Below are 22,373 nucleotides of genomic sequence, written 5' to 3'. Positions count from 1 at the left end.
TATGGTCCGGGCCAGTTACGGGTTGGGGCATGCCAGATTTAACGGGTTCGGGTTTATTCTGGTAAAAGTTGAACCGTAAGGGTTACATGTTGAGGGGGCAGAGTTTAGTATTTTTTTTAAAAAATTTTTTTTTTTGTATTTTGTATAACTATTGTAAATTATATTAATACTTTGTATTAATATAAAGAATACAAGGAAGATGGGAAAAAATTGCACTTATAAATTGCAAGTGCTACATTTATTCCAAAATTTAAACTTACAAATTGAAAGGTTTACATTTAACAACAAGTAAATTAACCAAAAAAGAGTAAATTCAAAGGTTTTGCATTGCCTTAGTAAGTTCTTCATAATCAATATGAACTGAGTGACCTTCTTCTAGAGTGTTAAATTCGGATGGGTTACCATGTGTTAATATATCTCCAAGTTCCTCGTCTTCTGGGCTATCAACATTTTCACGTCCTTGATTTCTTCGTTCCGATCTAATCCAATCTCTGAAACATACTAAAACTTCCAAAGCATTGCTTCCCAATGAGTGACGGGTGTCTCCAAGTTGTTGTCTTGCTTGGCTAAATGCACTCTCTGATGCAACAGTTGAAATTGGCACATTCATCACATCCCGAGCCATAGCAAAAAGAACAGGAAATTGCTTTCCATTCTCATGCCATCATCCCAACGGTGAAAATTCCTTTGTGCGAGGCTCTTTTTGCTTCTGCAAGTAGAATTGAAGTTCATCAATGTTCCTACTACTGGTTTGAGTGTTAGAAAATGTAGAAAAAATATTAAAACTATCAAGGTCTTCTTCATCATCCACAGTAGCAGAAGTAGTACAGTGCATAGTGGGATTAACATTGCTTACATTAAGAGCAGCAGCATCAATTACATTTGCATAATAATTATATAATTGTTGTAAATATTCATTTAGCTTGTTCATACAAGTATATATATCTGGGTTTCAGTTGGTCCAATCTCCATATAAGTATATAAAACATTCATTAATTGGTGACAATCAGACATCTTAATAGAAGGATTTAAAACAGCACCAATTAAGTAAATCAGAGGAATTGGAAAGAAATATTTTTAGAATTTTGCTTGCATTTTTTCAACAACATCCATATATTTTTCTTTCTTCTCAAAATTCAAAGAGTAGAAAAAGAAATTTCAGCTATATGTACTAAAGCCATAGTAACAGTAGGGTAATATGTTCCAGAAAACTCAACAGTAGCTGTATAAAATTTATATAAAAATTTAACAACATCATTAATGACCTCTCAAGTAGTAGTTGTTAACATACTGTTTGGATCAGTGATGCGCATTAGCAACTTCAGTTATTGGGAATCTATATTTGTAGCAACATTTTAAAAATATATGTGTATAATTCCATCTAGTAACAATTTCGTCTGGCATGAATCTGGGTTTAAGGTTATACTGGACACACTTATTCTTAAATTCCTTTATTCTAGATTGTCTATTATTTCCTTGAATAACACCAACTGCTCTTCTAACATGAGTAATCTCAGTCGAAAATAAATCAAGGCCACTTTTAACAATTAAATTATAAACATTACATGCACACCTAGCATGAAAAATTTCATCAAGAGGTGGTTGCAAATGCAGTTTTAATATTGAAATTGCGGCATTATTGTTAGAAGCATTATCAAAAGACATACACAATACTTTTTGCTTGAGATTATAAAATTCAACAACTTCACAAATAGTACTACTTATAAACGCAGCAGTATGACTCTGATCTTCATCATATTTAAAAGCGATAATAAGTTTTTACATACAAGTAGTATCATCTATCCAATGACATGTAATTGTCAAATAATCATTTCCACTAACAGCATGGCCAATATCAGAAGTTAGAGAAACTCTACAAGGAAGGTGGTTAAACAAATAACGTATGTATGTTTGATATTGTCTATGAAGTCTAAAGATATGAGATCTACAAGTACTTCTAGGGATACCTTTAAATAAAGGATTGTAAATCTTTTGAATATACATAATAAGATATGATGAAGAAGCAAAATAAAAAGGTAGACAACCCAAAGCAATCATTTTTGCTAACTTCTCACGATCCTTCATTTTATCATATTTCACAAGACCTCCAGTAGTAGGGTTTAGAGTTGATTGATTTCCATCTCCATCATATTCCCATTCTATAGGATGCTCAATTTTCATATGTCTACTAAGTGTCTCAGTCCCCCTAATTGTCCTCCAATCTTATGTTTAAAAGTATCATTACAAAGTTTACATTTAACTCTATCAGTACCTTCTATTTCCTCAAAAAATTTCCAAACCTTACTTCTTTTTCTACGATTACTAGTTGGGGCCACATGTGGGCTACTACTAGCACCACGACCACCACCCCTGCTAGCAGCTCCAACACTACTAGGTGTAAGTGGTATCTCATCTTCCATTTCTAATTCATTATCATCTATACTAAAATCTTTCTGCAATTATTCATAATCTATATTATTATCAGGTAATGTTTCAGGAATATTTGGAGAGGTATTTAAATTACTACCAGATGCTGAAGCTGAAGTACTAGCTCTTTTTTTATTTTCCCGATTAGTAACCTTGTTATAAGCTCTTTTTGCAACATTAAATATATTGTAAAAAATTTACTACTAGCAACAAATAAATATGCAAATAAAATAGTAAATAAGAGAAAGAGTTGGAGGGAGTGCACCGAATTTGACAATAAATTGAGCACTTGATGATTTCGCAACTCCAATGTTACCACGAAGAAACGTCAATTGTTCCAATTTTGAAGTTCAATTGTTCAAACTTCAAATAGTAAATACTACGATAAATTAAATTCCAAAAAAAAAAAGTCAAATAGTTGATTGCACCTTAATAGGTGAAGAATGAAGATTGAAGAATGAGAGAGTATGAGAATTGAGAGATGAGTGAAGAAATGAGGAGGGGGGAGGGTATTTATAGTTTTTCAAAGGGGGGTTAATTTAAAAAAAAAACAAAATTGGGCTATTTGTGCAATTGAGCCGTTGGGCAACGACCATTTTCTGAAATGGATCGTTGCCAACGGTCAGATCTGGGCCCAGTTTCTTTTTTTAAAAAATTATTTTTTTTTTACCGTTAAACCGGGCCGGGCCGGGCCGGTTAACCGGTTTAACAACACTGTTCATCGACCGGGTTATACCGGTCCGGGTAACCGGTATTTCAAATGTAAACGGTGCAACCCGCCAGTCGTCCTTAACCCAGCCCAACCCAGTCCCCTTCTACCGGTCTGGGCCGGTCCGGAACCGGGCTGACCCGACCCGTTTAACACCCTTAAAATGAAGTAAAGGAGGAATTTTAAGTAATTTTTTTTTGGATTACTTATTGAATGTTTGATTTTATACTCTAATTCGGATATATGCCATGTAAGATTCATTAGAGAGGGAAATCTTTTCTATTAAAATTTTTTCATACCCAAAACTCGAACTCCTCCACTCAAGATGGAAAGTATTGAAAATATCATGGAGATACACCAAAAATTTGAGGTACGTCAAAAACATTATCCTTAAGAATATTCTTTTACTGATAAGATATATCCGCAGGATTCGAAAGAGCTCACCTGACATAAACCAAGTAATCTCAAAGTAATAGGGCTGATTAATTATCATAAATAAGCAATACTTACAATTTTGGAATTAGGCATAATTAATCTCAAGTAAATTTGGATTAGGCCTTATATATATCTCGAATGCGAGGAAAAAATACACCAATTTTTCCTCTAGACACATTTTTTACGTGTGCGAGTCACTTTCTTTTACTAGCTCTTTACAAACTCAACAAAAGATAACTCATTATAAAATTAAAAAATAGCTATTCCTAATTCACGAGGGACAACTTCCTTTCGAGATACTACATAATAAAAAATCCTATCCATCTACCACATTGATGGTTTGTATGGTTTAATTTATGTTAATAGAAGTAAACTGTAGTGCTTTATTGGCACAATTATGAGTGCATTGGAACTCCTATTCTAACACTACAAAAAGTTAAGCTCTAGATCAGGATAGAAGGAAGATATACCAAAAAAAGAAGTGTCACTTCCTTTTGTGGATATATACAAGTTGATAAGACAAAGCAATATATTGTGAGAAGTTACCAACTAATCAAGTAATCAATCTGCTTCTTTCTTTTTCTTTTTTTTTTTGAAGAAGAAAAAATGGCTTTTGGGATTATCATATCCTAAATGTTATGAAAATATTTCTTGAGAGGAAAGAGTTATGACTAGGAGAGAGAAAGAGAGAAAAATAAAAATATACCGCATTATGTATATCGCAAGTTCTTAATTCATTTTTTTTAATTTTAGTAGCTTTTGTAGAAATGATATGATTTATTTAAAATAATAAAATTTAAAGAATTCGCTACACACATTATTCGCTTAAGACAGCAAGATTAGAAGATTTTTTTTATATTCTTTAATTTAGTGTATTAATTAAAGTAAGACATTATTATATAATTAAATGGAGGGGTAATAAAGCATTATCTACATTGTCGAGTTGGGACATATTTCAAAAAGCTACGAAACCTTATCCCAAAGTATTCGTTGTGGATTAGATTTGTTGGTATATTTTGGGGCCCCTAAAAGATTGTCGTTCTTTGTGGATAATAACGTTTTTCTGATTTGGTAATTGTAAATCAGTGCTTTTAACTTGGAGTAACCTATCACTAGACATTTTACAATGACATGAATGTGTAAGCAGTTGTCCAGTTTGGATGGGCTGATATGTGCCATTCTCGTACTACCACCTGTCCCTATTCCCTTTCCCCAGACGACATCATTCTAGAATTTGTAGGGATAATGAGTCAGCCTGATTTGACTTTTACTTAGTTGGTAGGATAGATAAGATTTGTCTATATTGTTAGTTCGATGTAGAAATTATATCGCGTTCATGCAGAATTTAGGAAAGAATCGTATCTCAAAGGGGTGAGATATAGACAACCTGCCGATTTTGGCTTTTACTTAGTTGGTAGGATAGATAAGATTTAATTTGTCTATATATGCAGTCCAATGCATAAAGCATCACACATTTACGCAGAGTGACTACACCTTAAGGAGCGAAATTTAGACAACCTACATAACTATTTTGACTTTTACTTAATTGGTAGGATAGATAAGATTTAATTTGTCTATGTGTGCTGCCCGAGCATAAAGCATCACATATTTACTGAAAGAGATGCACCTTAAGGGTGAAATGCACACATCTTACATACTTATTTTGATTTTTACTTAGTTGGTAGGATAGCACTAATGAAAATAAAAGGAATTCTAACATGAAGTATTTTTTCATTTAATGATCCTTATGATATGATGCAACTCCGAATTAGTTGAGATCTTAAAGTGGATATCAAACACTTAGATGAGATAGTTTATATATATTTAAGTAGCACTTCTTTTTTGTCTTTTTTTTTTTAATTTACGTAGCACTTGATGCTAATTTTAAGTGTTAATCTATATATTTGATCTTGTTTTACCCTTGCAGTTCTACACTCGCAAAAACCAATTTTAAAAAAAGAAATACTTGTGACGATTTGTGACAAAATTCATTAATATGGATAAAATGGTAATTCACGCAGCACACCTATTATGATACAAATGTAATATTGTTATAAATATATTATATTATGGATGTTCATTTAGTACTCCGTTGTAAATAAGTTTTTTGAAGAAGCTTATCCATATGGGACTCCACCGTAAATATGTTTATTTATTTAAGTACTTTATTGGAAATAAGCTTCCTGAAGAAGCTTATCACTTCGATACCCGGTTATGGATAAACATTACCCCCGGTAGAAGATTATCCATACCGGGTATAATAAGCTTATCTTTTCAGTACCCAGTTATGGATAAACATTACCCCCGGTAGAAGATTATCCATACCGGGTATAATAAGCTTATCCTTTCAGTACCCAGTTATGGATAAATATTATCCCCGGTAGAAAATTATTCATATCGGGTATAATAAGCTTATCCTTTCAGTACCCAGTTATGGATAAACATTACCCCCGGTAGAAGATTATCCATACCGGGTATAATAAGCTTATCCTTTCAGTACTCCGTTATGGATAAACATTGCTCTCAGTAGAAGATTATTCATATCTGGTATAGTAGCAGCTTACACAACAACTTCCTTTCTTCTATAAATAGAAGAGATTTCAGTTCATTATGTACATCAGTTTAAATTTGAATAATATATCAGTTTCTCTCTATACTTGTCTTTACTTTATAGTCTTTATTTTATAACACGTTATCAGCACGAGACTCTGCCATCTCGAGCAAATATTTTGAGAGTATCTGAGGTAAAAACTTTCTTTTCCTAAATAATGTCAAATTTTTCTAAACTTGAATTTGTAGCCCTGGATATATCGGGCAAAAGTTACATGTCTTGGGTGCTTGATGCTGAAATTTATCTTGATGCGATGGGTCTGGCAGACACCATCAAAGACAAAAATCAGGCATCAAACCAAGACCGTGCCAAAGCAATGATATTCCTACATCATCACCTTGATGAGGGCCTGAAAATGGAATATCTTACTGTTAAAGATTCAGTCATACTGTGGAATAATTTGAAAGATGGATATGATCACCTGAAGATGGTCGTTCTTCCACAGGCACGATATGATTGGACTCATCTAAGGCTACAAGATTTTAAATCTATCAATGAGTATAATTCTGCTATGTTCAGAATTATTTCCCAATTGAAGTTATGTGGTGATAATATTACTGATCATGATATGTTGGAGAAAACTTTCACCACTTTTCATGCCTCGAATATGCTCCTGCAGCAGCAATATCGAGAGATGGGATTTAAAAAGTATTCTGAACTTATCTCACATCTTCTTATAGCCGAGCAACATAATGGGCTATTAATGAAAAATCATGAAAGCCGACCTACTGGTTCTTGTCCATTCCCTGAAGTGAATGAGACGAACTTCCACCAGGCTAAACGTGGAAAAGGTCGTGGCCCCAGTCGTGGTCATGGTCGTGGTCGGGAAAGAAACTCTAATCATGGTAATAATAATGCACCAAAGAACACTCCTCACCACCAGCAGTGGAAAAGGAAGGAACAAAAGCATGAAGCGGTGCAAGCACCAAATGCAGAAAATGCATGCTATAGATGTGGAGAAAAAGGGCACTGGTCACGTACCTGTCGTACGCCAAAGCACCTGGTTGAGCTTTATCAAGCCTCCCTAAAGAAGACAGAGGAAAATGTTGAAGCAAATTTTATTTCTAAAGATAATTTAGACTTCATGCATTTGGATGTAAGCTGATTACTTTGCACTCCCAGAAGGAGAAACAAGTCATGTAATCGGTGGTGAATCTGTAGAAATGTAAATATTTTAATTTTTGTTATTTGTAATAGATAGTATGGTTATGTAATTGTTGTACATAAAGAAAAATTATGATTTGATAATGATGTTTACTATAATATATCTTGTTTATGTCATTTTGAAGAATATGGATAACATTATTAGATCAACTTAAACTCTAGCAGAGTTTGCAAGAAATATACAACCACAAGAAGTGGTTATATTTCGTATATCTCATTGTAATTATATTTTGTTAACTACCAGAAGTGGTATATGCCTATGATCACCAGAAGTGATAATTTAGGCTTTCTATGGTTACAATTGAAGATAAGCTACATAAATATTCTCTATATTAAATGCACGCCTCGATTTGCTCCTGAAGTAGTAAATATTTTAAAAGAAGTTGAGGCATCACAATTTGATGTGATTAATGCGCATTCAGATAATTATGTTCGATTTCCTGAAGGATGAGAACTTTTGATAATATTAATCCATTCCCTGAAGTGAATGTGACAATACTAATAAGTCGGGTAAATATGAACGCGCTCTTGATGTGAATACATTACAATTCACCTCCAGAAGAGTTAATATAATTGAGAGAATATATACTCAATATTTCGTATTTTAAATTTGCTCCTGAAGAAGTAACACAATTGAAATTGCCTCCTGAAGTGGAAAAATATTATGAAGAGGAGTTTTCGTGTGCTTAAACAATTGTTTTACATTGTTTATTTGATTGTGATTTTCTCTCATGACACCAGCAGTGTCTGAGCAATATTTGATAGTACAAAATGTATCAACAACTCCTGAAGAGCTAACTGTCTTGATTTCATAATCTGAAAATTATGCTCTTAATCGAGAAAAGCAATTCCAAATGCCAAACTGCAGGTTGACAATAATTACACATGTAACCATCTCATATATGCACCTATAAGTGGTTCACATGATAGGTGAACGGGCCCATATTCACCTTTTATATATTTCAGAATCAGGGGTCTTAGTCCCAACTTTAGCTGGTATAATCAATTCATTATGAGAACAAGCAACACATGAGAATTCCTGAAGAATCTTCTAGTTCTTTAGTATATGCTTATCTGAATTCTCAAATAGCTCATTTAAAAATGGCAAATGAAAACTTCAAGTTTATCATGTCATGTGCTATCTCTTAGTAAACTTCTGGTTTACTATGGCATAAACTTTTGCTTTAGTAAACTTCTGGTTTACTGTGATACATGATATAGTACAAATTAAAGAATAAGGCGGGTAACTTCTCACATACATATTATTTTACCCCCTATGATTGTGGAAACATGAAGATTATCAATCTTCCAATCATTTGTAGTCTCAATATGATAGCCATTTGTATTAGTAAACTTCAGGTTTACTACAACATATGTTTTGACCATAATCATATAATATGAATGACATATTTGTATATAAGCTCTTCGACAACCTGCAGTTTGGCATTTGGAATTGCTTTTCTCGATTAAGAGCATAATTTTCAGATTATGAAATCAAGACAGTTCATCTTGATAATGCTGGTTTATATCCAAGCTGGTTTAGCATTGAATACCTCCTATTAATGGCTAAACCATTGCTTATGAGAACAAAGCTTCATGTGTTGGTCTAAGATTTTCTAAATTGCATATAGCAGCACTTGTATGCATCAGATCAACAATATATGATAAGTCCTCCCTTCACAATTGGTTTAGGATCAGAAACCAAATATTTTTACTATCTTTTGTTGCGTGGTATATGATTAATTTCTCTACCATAATACACAAAGATATGTTTCCCAAAGATGATTGGGGATATATGTTAGTTTTTCTAACATTTGGGGGATGGAATAAACAGTTGAAAAATATGCTATATGAATCGAATTATCATGATCCTCACTTAGAAGATAATTCAAGTCGAATGCCAGAAGCATTTGCTGATCCAAAATTAAATATCATATTTCAGCTGCAAATGCTCCTATTAAAATTAAAGTCCCTGAAGGATAGAGTTTACTGTACGCATGAAGCGTGGTAGACCAATCGGTTCCAAAGGTAACAATCCTTGAAAAATAGTAGGAGCTAATGATCAAAATGATCATAATGAGGAGGAAATAAGCTCTAGAAGAGCCTACGACATAACATTTCATGAAACTCCCGAAAAAGTTCAGGTACCTGAAAATAAAGAAAGTGATGAGATCTCCACAAGTTATGTCGCTTCGGAACTGACACAAAATGATCGTCGACGATATATTTAATACAATATAGTGCACAATATTGTAAAAGATTGTGAGGATCGGACTAGCAGTCCAGACACTTGAAGATGTCATACCATTTAGATACAAGTCTTAACCTATATGACTTATTTGGCTAAATCTATATGAAGATCCTTGAAGGATTGAAAATGCCCGAAGCATATAATTCAAAGTCTTGAGAAATGTACTCGATCAAATTATAAAGATCTTTGTACGGTTTAAAGCAATCTGTGCGCGTGTGGTATAATCGCCTCAGTAAATATTTGCTGAAAGAAAGTTACATAAATTATGTTATTTGTCCATGTATTTTTATAAAGAAAATGTCATCAAAATTTGTTACACTTGCTATTTATGTTGGTGACATAAATCTTATTGGAACTCCGGAAGAGCTCCAAGAGGGTCTTAAAAATACTTTTACATGGACAAAGTGTACCCATTAAGTACACCAATGAATATTCAATCACTTGAAGTGAATAAGGATCCGTTCCAACCTCTAGAAGAGGATGAGGAGCTCCTTGGTCCTGAAATACTCTATCTCGGTGTAGATGGTGCACTTATTTATCTTGCTAATGCTAACAAAAGTGGTGCAGATCGTATTGGTAATGCAGATGCAGGTTATTTATCCGATACCCATAAAGCTCGATTTCAAACCGGCAAGCAGGGAGTGCATATGATTGAGATCAGTGATTCATTCGAGAAACATGTGGGTTGGAATGTGATAAAAGACCCACAATATTATACGGAGACAATGTTTCATGCATAGCACTATTAAAGGGAGGATTTATAAAAGGAGATAGAACGAAGAACATTTCACCAGAATTATTCTACATACATGATCTTCAGGAAAATTGTGACATTGATGTGCATCAAATTAGTTCAAGTGACAATCCAACAGATTGTCTTTACCAACATCAATTTTTGAGAATATGGTATACAAGATTGGAATGCGGAGACACAAATATTTGAAATAAGGTTTTCTTCAGGGGGAGTAAAATGCGCGCTGTACTCTTTTTCCCTTATTAAGGTTTTTCCCATAGGGTTTTCCTTATAAGGTTTTTAATGAGGCAGCCAGCAATGCGTATTACTAAATATGTGTACTCTTTTTCCTTCACTAGAATTTTTTCCCACATGGTTTTTCCTAGTAAGGTTTTAATGAGGCACATTATCTTTTAATGAACATCCAAGGGGGAGTGTTATAAATATATTATATTATGGATGTTCATTTAGTACTCCGTTGTAAATAAGCTTCCTGAAGAAGCTTATCCATATGGGACTCCACCGTAAATATGTTTATCTATTTAAGTACTCTATTGGAAATAAGCTTCCTGAAGAAGCTTATCACTTCGATACCCGGTTATGGATAAACATTACCCCCGGTAGAAGATTATCCATACCGGATATAATAAGCTTATCCTTTCAGTACCCAGTTATGGATAAACATTACCCCCGGTAGAAGATTATCCATACCGAGTATAATAAGCTTATCCTTTCAGTACCCAGTTATGGATAAATATTATCCCCGGTAGAAGATTATCCATACCGGGTATAATAAGCTTATCCTTTCAGTACACAGTTATGAATAAACATTACCCCCGGTAGAAGATTATCCATACCGGGTATAATAAGCTTATCCTTTCAGTACTCCGTTATGGATAAACATTGCTCTCAGTAGAAGATTATCAATATCTGGTATAGTAGCAGCTTACACAACAACTTCCTTTCTTCTATAAATAGAAGAGATTTCAGTTCATTATGTACATCAGTTTGAATTCGAATAATATATCAGTTTCTCTCTATACTTGTCTTTACTTTATAGTCTTTATTTTATAACAAATATCATTTTTTATTCATAATCCAATTCAGGGGGATAAATTGTTCGAGTTTAGTTTTCATGTGACTCTAACCCCTAATTCGTTAATAGCGGTGAACGTACTCTACAGCTAGAGCAAATTTCATTGTCCGTAGAATGCCACTAAAAATAATTTTTTATACCTTTTTACTGTTTCAATGAATATTTTTTTTCTTAATGATGCTAGGTAAGTCTAATATATACAAATATTAGCAAATTTCGAAGGTTGTTGTCTTTTTTAAAAAAAAATAAAAAATAAAAGTTGCAGTCATAAACCTAATAAATCCAAAAGGAGCAACACCACAATATGAAGTAATAATTTGCAAGGAATAGGAATGTACATCAACCGTAGTTCTTATCTACCTTAGCTTCCTAGTTGAATGAAGTCATGTCATGTTACCACAAAATATTATAGTGTTAAGAGCTTGAGAACTCTGTTAATGGCGGAAGAGAAAAACAGAGAGAACGAGAGAGAAGAAGAAGATTCTGGAAAAGAAAATATTATTTCCATTCACTGACTTCACAACCCACTGTACATTGTCTTATACTAAAATAATTGACTTCTAAATTACTATTGCTAACACTAACTAACTAACTAATTATGACAGCTCAACATCCCTCAACACTCCCCCTCAAGCTAAGTGGTGTGAACAGGTTGAACACTCCTAGCTTGGATAACAGAAATTCGTGCTGAGCTCGACCATGACCTTTAGTCAGAATGTCTGCCAGTTGCAACTCTGACTTCACATGTGTTGTTTCTATTAATACCTTTTGTATCTTTTCTCTAATGAAATGACAATCAATTTCTATATGTTTCGTCCTTCATGATAAATTGGATTTGCTGCTATCTGAAGAGCTGCTTTACTATCACAAAACAGCTTCACTGGTAGCTGAATCTGCAAGTCCAGTTCTCCAAACAGCCCTATTAGCCATACCACTTCTGCAATTGATGTTCCCATGCTTCTATACTCAGCTTATGCTGAACTTTTTGATATAGTACTCTGTTTTTTTTATTTCCACGAGAGTAAGGAGTTTCCAATCTTGACAACAAAACCACTGACTGATTTTCTTGTCATGGGACAAGTAGCCCAATCAGAATCACAAAAGACTGTCAGCTCATTAGATCTCTTAAAAGACAGTAGAATTCCCAGGCCAGGTGCATTTTTGAGGTACTTGACTACCCTTAATGCTGCTTCCATGTGTGACTTCTTGGGTGAGTGCCTAAATTGGCTTAGATTCTGGATTGCATAGGCTATATCAGGCCTAGTCATAGTAAGATATAGTATCTTGCCCACCGGTTTTTGATAGCTTGTAGCATCCTCCATAGCCTCATCTATCTCTGTATCATCAGCTACAAGGCCTTTGTCATATGCCACACTAGTAAGTCCTTGATTAACTTCCAAGGGTGTGGTTGCAGGCTTAGAGCCTGCCAAACCTAAGTCTGAAATTAGGCTTAGGGTAAATTTTCTTTGACAAACAGAAATCCCATCTTTGTTTCTAGCAATTTCAAGTCCAAGGAAATACTTCATCTCCCCCAGGTCCTTGATCTTGAAATGGTGCTGAAGTAATGTCTTTGTGGCATGAATAAGAGAAGAGGAAGAACCAGTGATCAAAAGATCATCCATATATACAAGGATGATCACAATATGACCATCAACTTTCTTAGTGAAAAGAGAGTAATCATAGTGACTTTGGGAGAATCCTGAAGTCAAAAGAGCCTTAGACAATTTCAAATTTCATTGTCTGGATACTTGCTTCAATCCATATAGGGACTTTTGCAATCTGCATACTTTAGACAACTCCCTCTGGCTAGCAAAACCTGGAGGCTGAACCATGTAGACATCTTCCACCAAATCTTCCTGTAAAAATACATTAAATACATCCATCTGGTGTAGGTGCCAACCATACATAGCTGCCATTGAGAGAACAGCTCTAACAGTAACCATTTTTACTATAGGAGAGAAGGTCTCTTAGTAGTCCAAGCCCTCCTGTTGTGTGTATCCTTTGGCCACCAAACGAGCCTTGTATCTTTTTACTTCTCCCTTAGAATTATATTTCACCTTGTATATCCATTTGCATCCTATAGCCTTTTTACTTGGAGGTAAGTCAACCAGAGACCAAGTGTGATTATCAAGTAATGCTTGAACCTCCTGTTTCATAGCTGCAATCCAATTTTTATCTTGTAGAGCTTCTGAATAGGAATCTGGTTCCTTAATGACAGAATAATTGCAAATGGAATCAAGGTAAGCAGCTGAAAGAGATGTGTAAAACATGTAGTCAGACATAGGATAAATGCAAGAGGCTGAAGTGTGAGTACTGGGCAGTGGACCATATACAAAATCATTTAACCATCTAGGAGGTCTATAAATTCTACCAGTTCTCCTAGGTTGTGGAGGAGTAGTAGTATGATGCAATTTAGAACTAATGGATTGTGTGTAATGTCCATGTGAGGGTTGTAAGCACGTGATTTTTGCCCAATATGAGAATTACTCCCAAAAAATCCAAAAATAAAATGATTTTTCTTTGGTGTGCAATTTTTGTGATATTTTGTGATATTTTGAATAATTATTTGTATTTATCTGTGCATGTTTATTTGCTAAATTAATAAAAAATACAAAAATATGTCGCATTTTGCATATAAGATTTAATTCTACAATTGTTAGTAATTAAATTTGTTTTACAAAAATTAAAAATTACAAAAATAGGCATCGTTTGCATTTTTAGCATTTAATGTCCAAATATACAATTTTATGCTTAATTAATACTTAATTGTGCGTTAATTGTTATTGGGAGTTAATTTGCGCTTTTATAACTTAATTTAGTTCTTAATAATAGTTTAAGTATTTTTATAATTTAGTTTTAGAAAAAATAAAAGAAGAAAAGAGAGCGAAAATATAAAGAAAGTCGGAATTAGGCCTCTTCTTCAATTTCAAGCCACAGGCCCAAAAAATGGCCCAATCTTCCCTACGACCCAGTCCATTTCGAACTGGGTCGACCCAGTCCATAACCCAAAAGACCCAATACCCCTATCTTGCATTTCAAAGACACAAAACAAAACAAAACAAAAAAAAAACCAAAAACCCTAAAAATGACCTAAGTCATCCGCCCCCCCTATCATTCTTCTTCTTCTTTTCTTCTTTCTTCTCCAAACTCTAAAACACACATCCATGGCTGCCATGGCTAAGCTCCAGCAGCTTAATCTCCTTCGACACAAGCGCACACACCACCAAGAAGCCCATCTTCTCCATGTCAAGCTCAAAAGGCTCGTCCATGGCTGCGTCTTCGTCGTCAACCCATCGCCATGTTTGTTGCTTTTTCTTGCTGCCTCTGCGTCGTCCATGGCTTCCCGAACTGCTGCTCCATTTTCTCCATAAGCTGCTGAACGCAGCAGCAGTAGACGACCAGCTGCTGCCCGTGTCCAGCTGCGACGAGCAGCCATGGCTGTCCGCGACGCTGCCGCTGCTCCTCCTTCCTCCGCCGTTGCTTCTACTTCTTCTTCGTCTTCGTCGTCCTTCGTTCGAGCTTTGGTCGAGGCTTGGACAGATTTATTTACAATCAAAGTTCGTCGTTGATTCATCTCCGGTTAGTTGTTTTTGAGTTTTATTTTTGTTCATATTTTGTTTGATATTTTCCGGATCCAAAATCGTTAAATGATTTAATCCTTGTTTTGTTCGTTGTTCATCTTTGAAATAATTTTCTATTGTGTTCATGTTGTTTGTTAAATTAATTTTCAGATTTCAAAATAGAAGTTTAATTAGTTGTTTTCATGTTTATTTCATGTTTGTATTATTGTTTAAGTAAGTATTTGTTAGTTTGATGTTTGTTAGATTCAAATTGAAATTTAATCAACTATTTCTTCAATTTGTTTCATGTGTTTATGTATTGTTAGAAATTGTTAATATTGTTAAGTTCAAGTTTAAGTTCATAATTGTTTCTTCGTCGATCTTGTTATTTGTTTAAAGAATTTAGTTGTATTAAAGGAATATATTGTTTTAATCGTTTAATCTGTCATGTTTGTTGTCTTAAAATAGATTCATTCATGTTCATACTTTGTTTGGATGATCTTGAATCCGAATTTTGTATAGTTTGATTTCTTGTTTACCATTTATGATTATTGCTTGAATTGTTCTCATAATCTTGTTTTAAGTTTAATATAAGAATTGTTTGTTGTAATGTTGTTAGAGTTGATTTTAAGTTCAATATGATTGAATTTAGAAATCTTCATACTTTGATTGTTGTTGTTGTTGAATCCGAAAATAGGATTGTTTGTTGCTAAAATATTGTTCAATCAAATTTTAGTTGTTCTTTGTTGTTCAATTCGTGTTCATGTGATTTGTTGTTGAAATGTTGTTAAAATCGTGTTCATGTGATATTGTTGTTATGATGTTCATCCATGTTCATATTGTTGTTTGAACATTGTTAGAAATTGATCATATTGTCTATATTTTGGTTAAGTTTGATTAATTGATGTGTTATAGCTGATGGGTAGTTTGGTAAATTTGTAATACGTTCAGGGGTAGTTTGGTAATTTCAGTAAGGTCGGAAGGGGTAGTTTAGGAATTGTACATTTTGAAATTGTTTATTTGAAGCATGGGGGACAAAATGAAATGGGGTGGGTTGTGATATGATTATTTAATATAAAGGGGGGACAAGATTTAAATTAAAGGGGAATCTTGCATTATTTTAATTAAAGCATGGGGGACAAAATATAATGGGGTGGTGTGATATGTTTATTTAATGTAATGGGGATGAGTGGAAAGATAATGGGTTGGGTAGAGAAAAAGTATTGATTTAATTGATTAAAAGATTTATGGGATGGGATTATATATATGGGAAGTCTTGAAGACAAATGGGAATAACAAGAAATACAGATAGAGAAAAAAAAACGGACAGAGAATAGAAGAGAGAAAAATTCCGAAAAATATTTAAGCTTTCAAAATAAAAATAAAAGCTAAAAAAATCTACTGCTTTCTTTCTTTGTTTGAAATTAGTATTAATGGTTGTTGTTACATTTAAAGCTTAAAGCTTTTGTTTTTGGGATTACTACTCCACCGGTCTGTTACTGGGTTGTTACTGTTGCTGGGCAGTTGTTGCTATTGCACTGTTATTACTGTTGCTGATTTTCATCTTCATTTTCTTTTGCTTCAATATCAGGTACATATCTTTTAAACTCATGTTGTGAAGAACTTCAACATGGCAAGTAAATGAAGTTTGGAATTATAAGGATGTCTTCTACTCATTTAAATTTTATTAGTTTAAATTTCAGTTTTGTTTTAGTTGGTTAATATAGTATTAAATCAATTAGTAGATTAGTTCTCTTTCTTAATAACTAATGGCTTAGTTATTTTAGGAACGCGATCAACTCATTTCTTTTAATATATGAAATAATGTCAATGATTTTTTTTACAAAATATAGAGTTAAGTGTTTGCAAATAGTCGCATAGGCAGAGAATAAGAATTGGTTTATTTATCTCAAACTCAATCTTTGTAAACAAATTAACCAAACAATTATAACTTTGGACTAAAAACAAGTATATGAGAAGGATATGGGATTTACAAGCACGAATTGCAACATTTTATGTCAAGGATATGTAGAAATAGAATTCGCATTAAATGTAACAATAAAAATTCTTCAGAAACTATTAATTTGTTTATCAAATTAATTCTTTTTCCAGTTTTATATGCGATTCAATTTTTGGATATGTTAATGTTGTATCCACGATAAAAATGGTAGTATTTTTAGTTACATGTTGTTTGTTTCTTTTTCATATCATTAATTCTTTAAAATTTGAATAGTTTTGAGGTATATAATTCATACGCGTAAAATAAGACTTGTAGCAACGCCTAATAAATTTTGAATTCTTTGTCAAGAAATTTGGTGGCATCCCAATCGGTAATTCTCCACGATTCTTACATTTAAAAATAGATAGATGCAATAAACATTTATGGAAAATCTATACTACTATTAAGAATCTTTTGCGTGATTAGGGATGCGTTCGCGTAACCTGATTATATTTCTAAAAGCAATTCGGATTATGCGTTCGCGCAACTTCGAACGAACATTTAATAAAAGGGGGCTCTTCGGAGAATATCAATATTAATTTCATATAACTCGAGATGTGCGGTTCAATATTTAATTATACAAGAGCGACGATCGTTCTTAATTTTATTTTTAGCACAATTTCGAACTTAAGTTTTTTTTTATATAATAAAAAATTTCGAAAAAAAATAAATAAATAATAATTATTATATTGTGTATACGTACGCGTGACACGATTTTCACGTTAAAAAATATTAATATATAAAAACGAATACACGTACGCGTGATTCGATTCGAAGAAGGGTCTTTAATTATAAACAATTTAAATAGAAGCGGTAACAATAAAATCATGCAATAAAAATGTATTTAATAAATCAAAATAATCAAGCCAAATATAACATCTGAGCGACCGTGCTAGAACCACGGAACTCGGGAATGCCTAACACCTTCTCCCGGGTTAACAGAATTCCTTATCCGGATTTCTGGTTCGCAGACTGTTAAATAGACAGAGTCATATTTTCCTCGATTCAGGGATTAAAACCGGTGACTTGGGACGCTTTAAAATTCCCAGGTGGCGACTCTGAAACAAACAAACAAATCCCGTTTTGACTGTCCTTTAATTGGAGAAAACTCCCTACGCACCCTCGCGGGCGCGGTAAAAAGGAGGTGCGACAGCTCTGGCGACTCTGCTGGGGATTAGAACCCAGAACCACTGGTTCAGGGTTCAAGAATTCGAGCTTAAAATAATTGTTATAGTTGGCTTTATTTATTATCTGATTTTTTTACATGATATATGCCCAATGTGCTAAATGACACTTTTACCGCTTTAATATTATTTGAATTATGAATATATACAACTGCTACGAAACCCCCTTCTTTCTGAGTCTTCTAAATTTATGGTGCACACGTGCGCGTGACCCACCTTTCTGTTAAAGTCATACCAAATAAGACGAAGTTGGGACAAGTAACTAGGCCGGGTAGACTTTCGTGCTCCCGGTACGTTGCCCCCGCTTCGGCTCAAACTGTCCGTTTGGGTAAGCCAGGGCTAGATCAATATGCCTCAGGTTTTTTCACTTAGAATAACTCAGCTTCATGCCGGATCCCTAGTAGGAGCGATTGTTTGCATCACGTGCATTTGACTTTGGAGACTCAACACAGGGGTTGGGTCTGTCTAGGACAGGTGTACCAAAAAAAATGACCATCCTGATGCATCTTACTTGCTGCTACTTGCGCATTTATTTGATCCGGATTTGTGTGTTGACTGACTTTTGAATATCGTGAATAATATTTTAAAATTGAAAAAAAAAGAAATAGCGGTTAGGGAATTGACTGTTTATTTTTGAAAAAAAAACCAATGCCCAAATACTGTCAAAACTCTGCCGAAATTTTGAGAAAATGAAAAAAAAATGTCTTATTAGTTTGTTTTATTAAAACCAAAGAAAAAATAGAAAGAAAAAAAATTGTTGTTTTGTCTTATTTTTCAAAATAATATATATATATATATATATATATATATATATATATATATATATATATATATATATATATAAATAAAGGAAAATAGTTTGTCTTCCCCTGTAAATGACAATGAAAAAGAGTCTTACTTTTAAAATAGTTTTTTTATTCGTTTCGGAAAAATTCAAAATAATAAAATAAAAAGAGTCGCGTTGAAAGTGGTTTTATTATTTGTTGCAAATATATATATATATATATATATAAATCCAAAAAGTTTTTCTTTATTTCCAAAAATGTATATATATCTTTATTTGTTGCAAAAATATTTGTCCTGCCAAAAAGTCTAGAAAAATGTTTTTTTAGACTCCCAATTTTCAAAACAAAAAATCCAAAAATATTTTCCATTATTGACTTCTTTAAGAAAGTCTTTTTAATTATTAAATATATATATATATATATATATATATATATAATAAAATAAAACAAATTCGAAAATATTTTCCTTCTTCTTTAAAAATTGAAAAGAAAATTCAAAATTCAAAAAAAAATATTTTTTTTAGAAAGCATTTCATTTATTAAAGGTAAAATTCCAAAAAAAAAAATATTTTCTTTCTTCTTAGAATAAGAAAAAACAAAAAAAAAATAAAATCTTCCTTTTACTTTTGAAATTCTCAAAGTTCAAATCAAAAGAAAAGGAATTTTTAGAAGTCTTTCTTTCAAAAAAGAAAATCAATCAAAAATTCAAAAAAAAAAATATATATACTTCATTTCTTCTTTCAAAGCAGTTCTTTTACAAATTCAAAATAATAATAATTTAAAATTAGTTTACTTACTTTATTCATGACCTACCCGAACTACGCGGGTTTGATTCTCACCGGATGTGAGATACGTAGGCAACCCTCATCGGGTCCAACCCCCTTTATTGCTAAAATAGCCAAAAACCAATAAATAAATAAAAAACGTGTCAAAATTTTAATTTTTGTCATAAATACGTCGGGTGGTGTCCAACCTCCCCATTTACTAAAAAATAGCCAACAAAAATATATGTCAAATTTTAATTTTGTCATAAAGAAGTCGGGTGACGCTCTTTTATCAAGACATAGCCGAATGTTCCCGAAAAGGACGCCGGAAGGCTGACTTTGCATAAACAGCCACCTTTTGGGTCATGTTTAGTTGACCCACACAGCCTTGAAAATCTTCGTCCCCGAGGCGCTGAAGGGCCGTGTTTGCAACACCTGGTTTTTATTGCAATTTGAAAAAAAAAAGAGTCAACGTTCAGGTGAATACCGTTTGTTTTTTTTAGTCAAAATAAGTCGAGCCAGCTTCGGTCGCGTCTTAAACCGTTCTTGCCAAAATAACCTTAGAGTATCTTTCAGTTGTCGAAAGGCTATTTTCATAAAAGAACGGACAAGTGTGTAAAGTGTCATAAAATAATCCTCTCCGGCCTCAAAATTTGGACGGGGCCACATTTGCAAAAATAACCGTTTGGTTGCATTTGTCAAACGGAGAAAGGAAGCTGGCCGTTTGTTTTGGAGTTTGTAAAACTTTTGATTATAATATGTGGGTCGTTTGATTTTCAAGTTTGTAGGTCATTTTTAAACCTTTGAAACCCAATATGAAAATTGAAAAAAAAATGATTAGTATTGCTTATCTTTTATTGGTCCGAACTACGCAAGGTCTGATTCATGCGGGGTCATGATACGTAGGCAATCTCTATAAGATTCGACCACCACTGAAAAAGAAAAAAAAGGGAAGAAAGAAAAATAAAGGAAAGCGCAAGTGCATCGCATTTCTGATAGAACAGTTTAACTGCTTAGGTGCATTGCATCTCTAATATATGATTATCTGTCAAATGCCCTGACACTAATGTGCTGGCTTCCTTTTGTTGTGTTCATATATAGAAAAGTGGTTGGTTGTGGTAACTCCTCCCTGCAAAGCAAATGACACAGAACATCAAAACAGGATGGGTCGGTACTGATGACCGACAACAATTGGTCGAACAGAACAACGGGTTGGTAGAAGAAGTGAAAATGCTTAGACAACATGTGGCAGACATGTATCAGGCATGGATAACTGGGAAAGCACCACCCCCACCACCGCCAAGCTTTTCAAACTCTGGCATTACCCATCCCCCATACTCTCCATCCCAACCCACTTATGACAGCTTTCCTAGCTACCCGAGTAGCTCCATCACTCGTCCACGCTACTCCCCTCCCCAATGCTACTTCTCTCCACGAGGTTCCCAAAGATGGGCTTCACTTTCCAAATACCCAGCTCCACAGAAGGCCTATCCACCCTCACAAGCCTACCGGAAGCCCCCTGGATCAGGTTTCCGGCCCAATCAAGCATTTAGGAACGAAAGGTTGCTCAAACGAGGAAAGGCTCTCACCCCTATCGGAGTATCTTATGCAAGTCTGTTTGAAAGGCTAAAGCATGCTGGCTTGATTGAGCCGCTCCCCGCATATACTCCAGATCCACATGCAAGAAACTTTGATCCGGCAGCGCAATGCGCGTACCACTCCAATGTCATAGGGCACAACATTGAGAGTTGTCGTAATTTGAAAAGGGAAGTAGAGAAAATGATCCAAGAAGGGCGGATTGTGATCGATAACAGTAACATGGAGCACTCAAACCCTATCGAGAACTTGTTGACGGAGGTTGATGATATGGAAGCTGATAATGGTCTTGGCAATACTAATGCAAAGCTTAGTGGCTAAGATGCCAATTTTGATAAAATGGGAGGACGCTCCGTTCCTTGGTTAGCAAGAGAGAAGCTGTTGGTGGTTTATTTTGTTGTCATTTCTGTTATCCGGATTATTCTTAGGGTTGTAATCCGAATATTGTCTTGTGTCAAACCTTCTTATCTTTCCATTTTTGTCGTATCAGTTTGTTTAAGTCTCGTTGATGTTGTGTTAAGATTTTATTCTGGTTGTTTTGTTTGTTTTTCTAACCATTTCGCCGGAAGTTTAATACAAAAGCCGGTCTTTTATTATTTCCAGTCATCTTTTTATTTAGTCCTTTTGTCATTTTCGTTCAATGCCGATTCTAGGGACATGACATGCGCACACAGTTTGGGCCTAGTCTATAAAGTTAATCATAAAACCCTGGGAAGGTGATCAAAGCATTTAAAGGAAATAAGAACGGTTTGAGATTATTTGAAGCCCGAGTCATGTGGAACTGGGGCAAGTAAAACATAAAGAAAACCGTTAAATGCAAGATTCGCCAAATTGGCATGAGGGTCGTTCATGAGAGTGAGAGTGTCGCCCAGCAGTGCTTTAGAAATGACAAATGAAAAAGCAAGTGTTTAACATAATTGTCAAGTCCAGCACCATCGGAAGAGACTATAAATCTATGTTCAATTGTGTTGTTTGCACTTGGCATGTTTTGAAGACTGGAATGACGAAGGCATTTTGTTCTGCTACCTAAACACTTTATCCTTCGTTACCCCTTTTGAG

The 22,373-nt window shown here is 34.1% G+C and overlaps 1 long non-coding RNA gene across 1 annotated transcript; it reads left to right on the top strand.

Annotated features, from left to right (window-relative positions):
- Positions 1-14,546: 14,546 nt before the first annotated feature.
- Positions 14,547-16,649, top strand: LOC138872191 (uncharacterized). Its single transcript, XR_011400646.1, has 2 exons — positions 14,547-15,005; positions 16,578-16,649. It is a non-coding gene; the product is annotated as an uncharacterized lncRNA (long non-coding RNA).
- The last annotated feature ends 5,724 nt before the right edge of the window (positions 16,650-22,373 follow it).

Source organism: Nicotiana sylvestris, chromosome 6 (genome assembly GCF_000393655.2).
Source record: "Nicotiana sylvestris chromosome 6, ASM39365v2, whole genome shotgun sequence".
Lineage (NCBI taxonomy): Eukaryota > Viridiplantae > Streptophyta > Magnoliopsida > Solanales > Solanaceae > Nicotiana > Nicotiana sylvestris.
The sequence above is the reverse complement of the archived record's forward strand: the minus strand, read 5'-3'. Positions and strand labels throughout refer to the sequence as shown.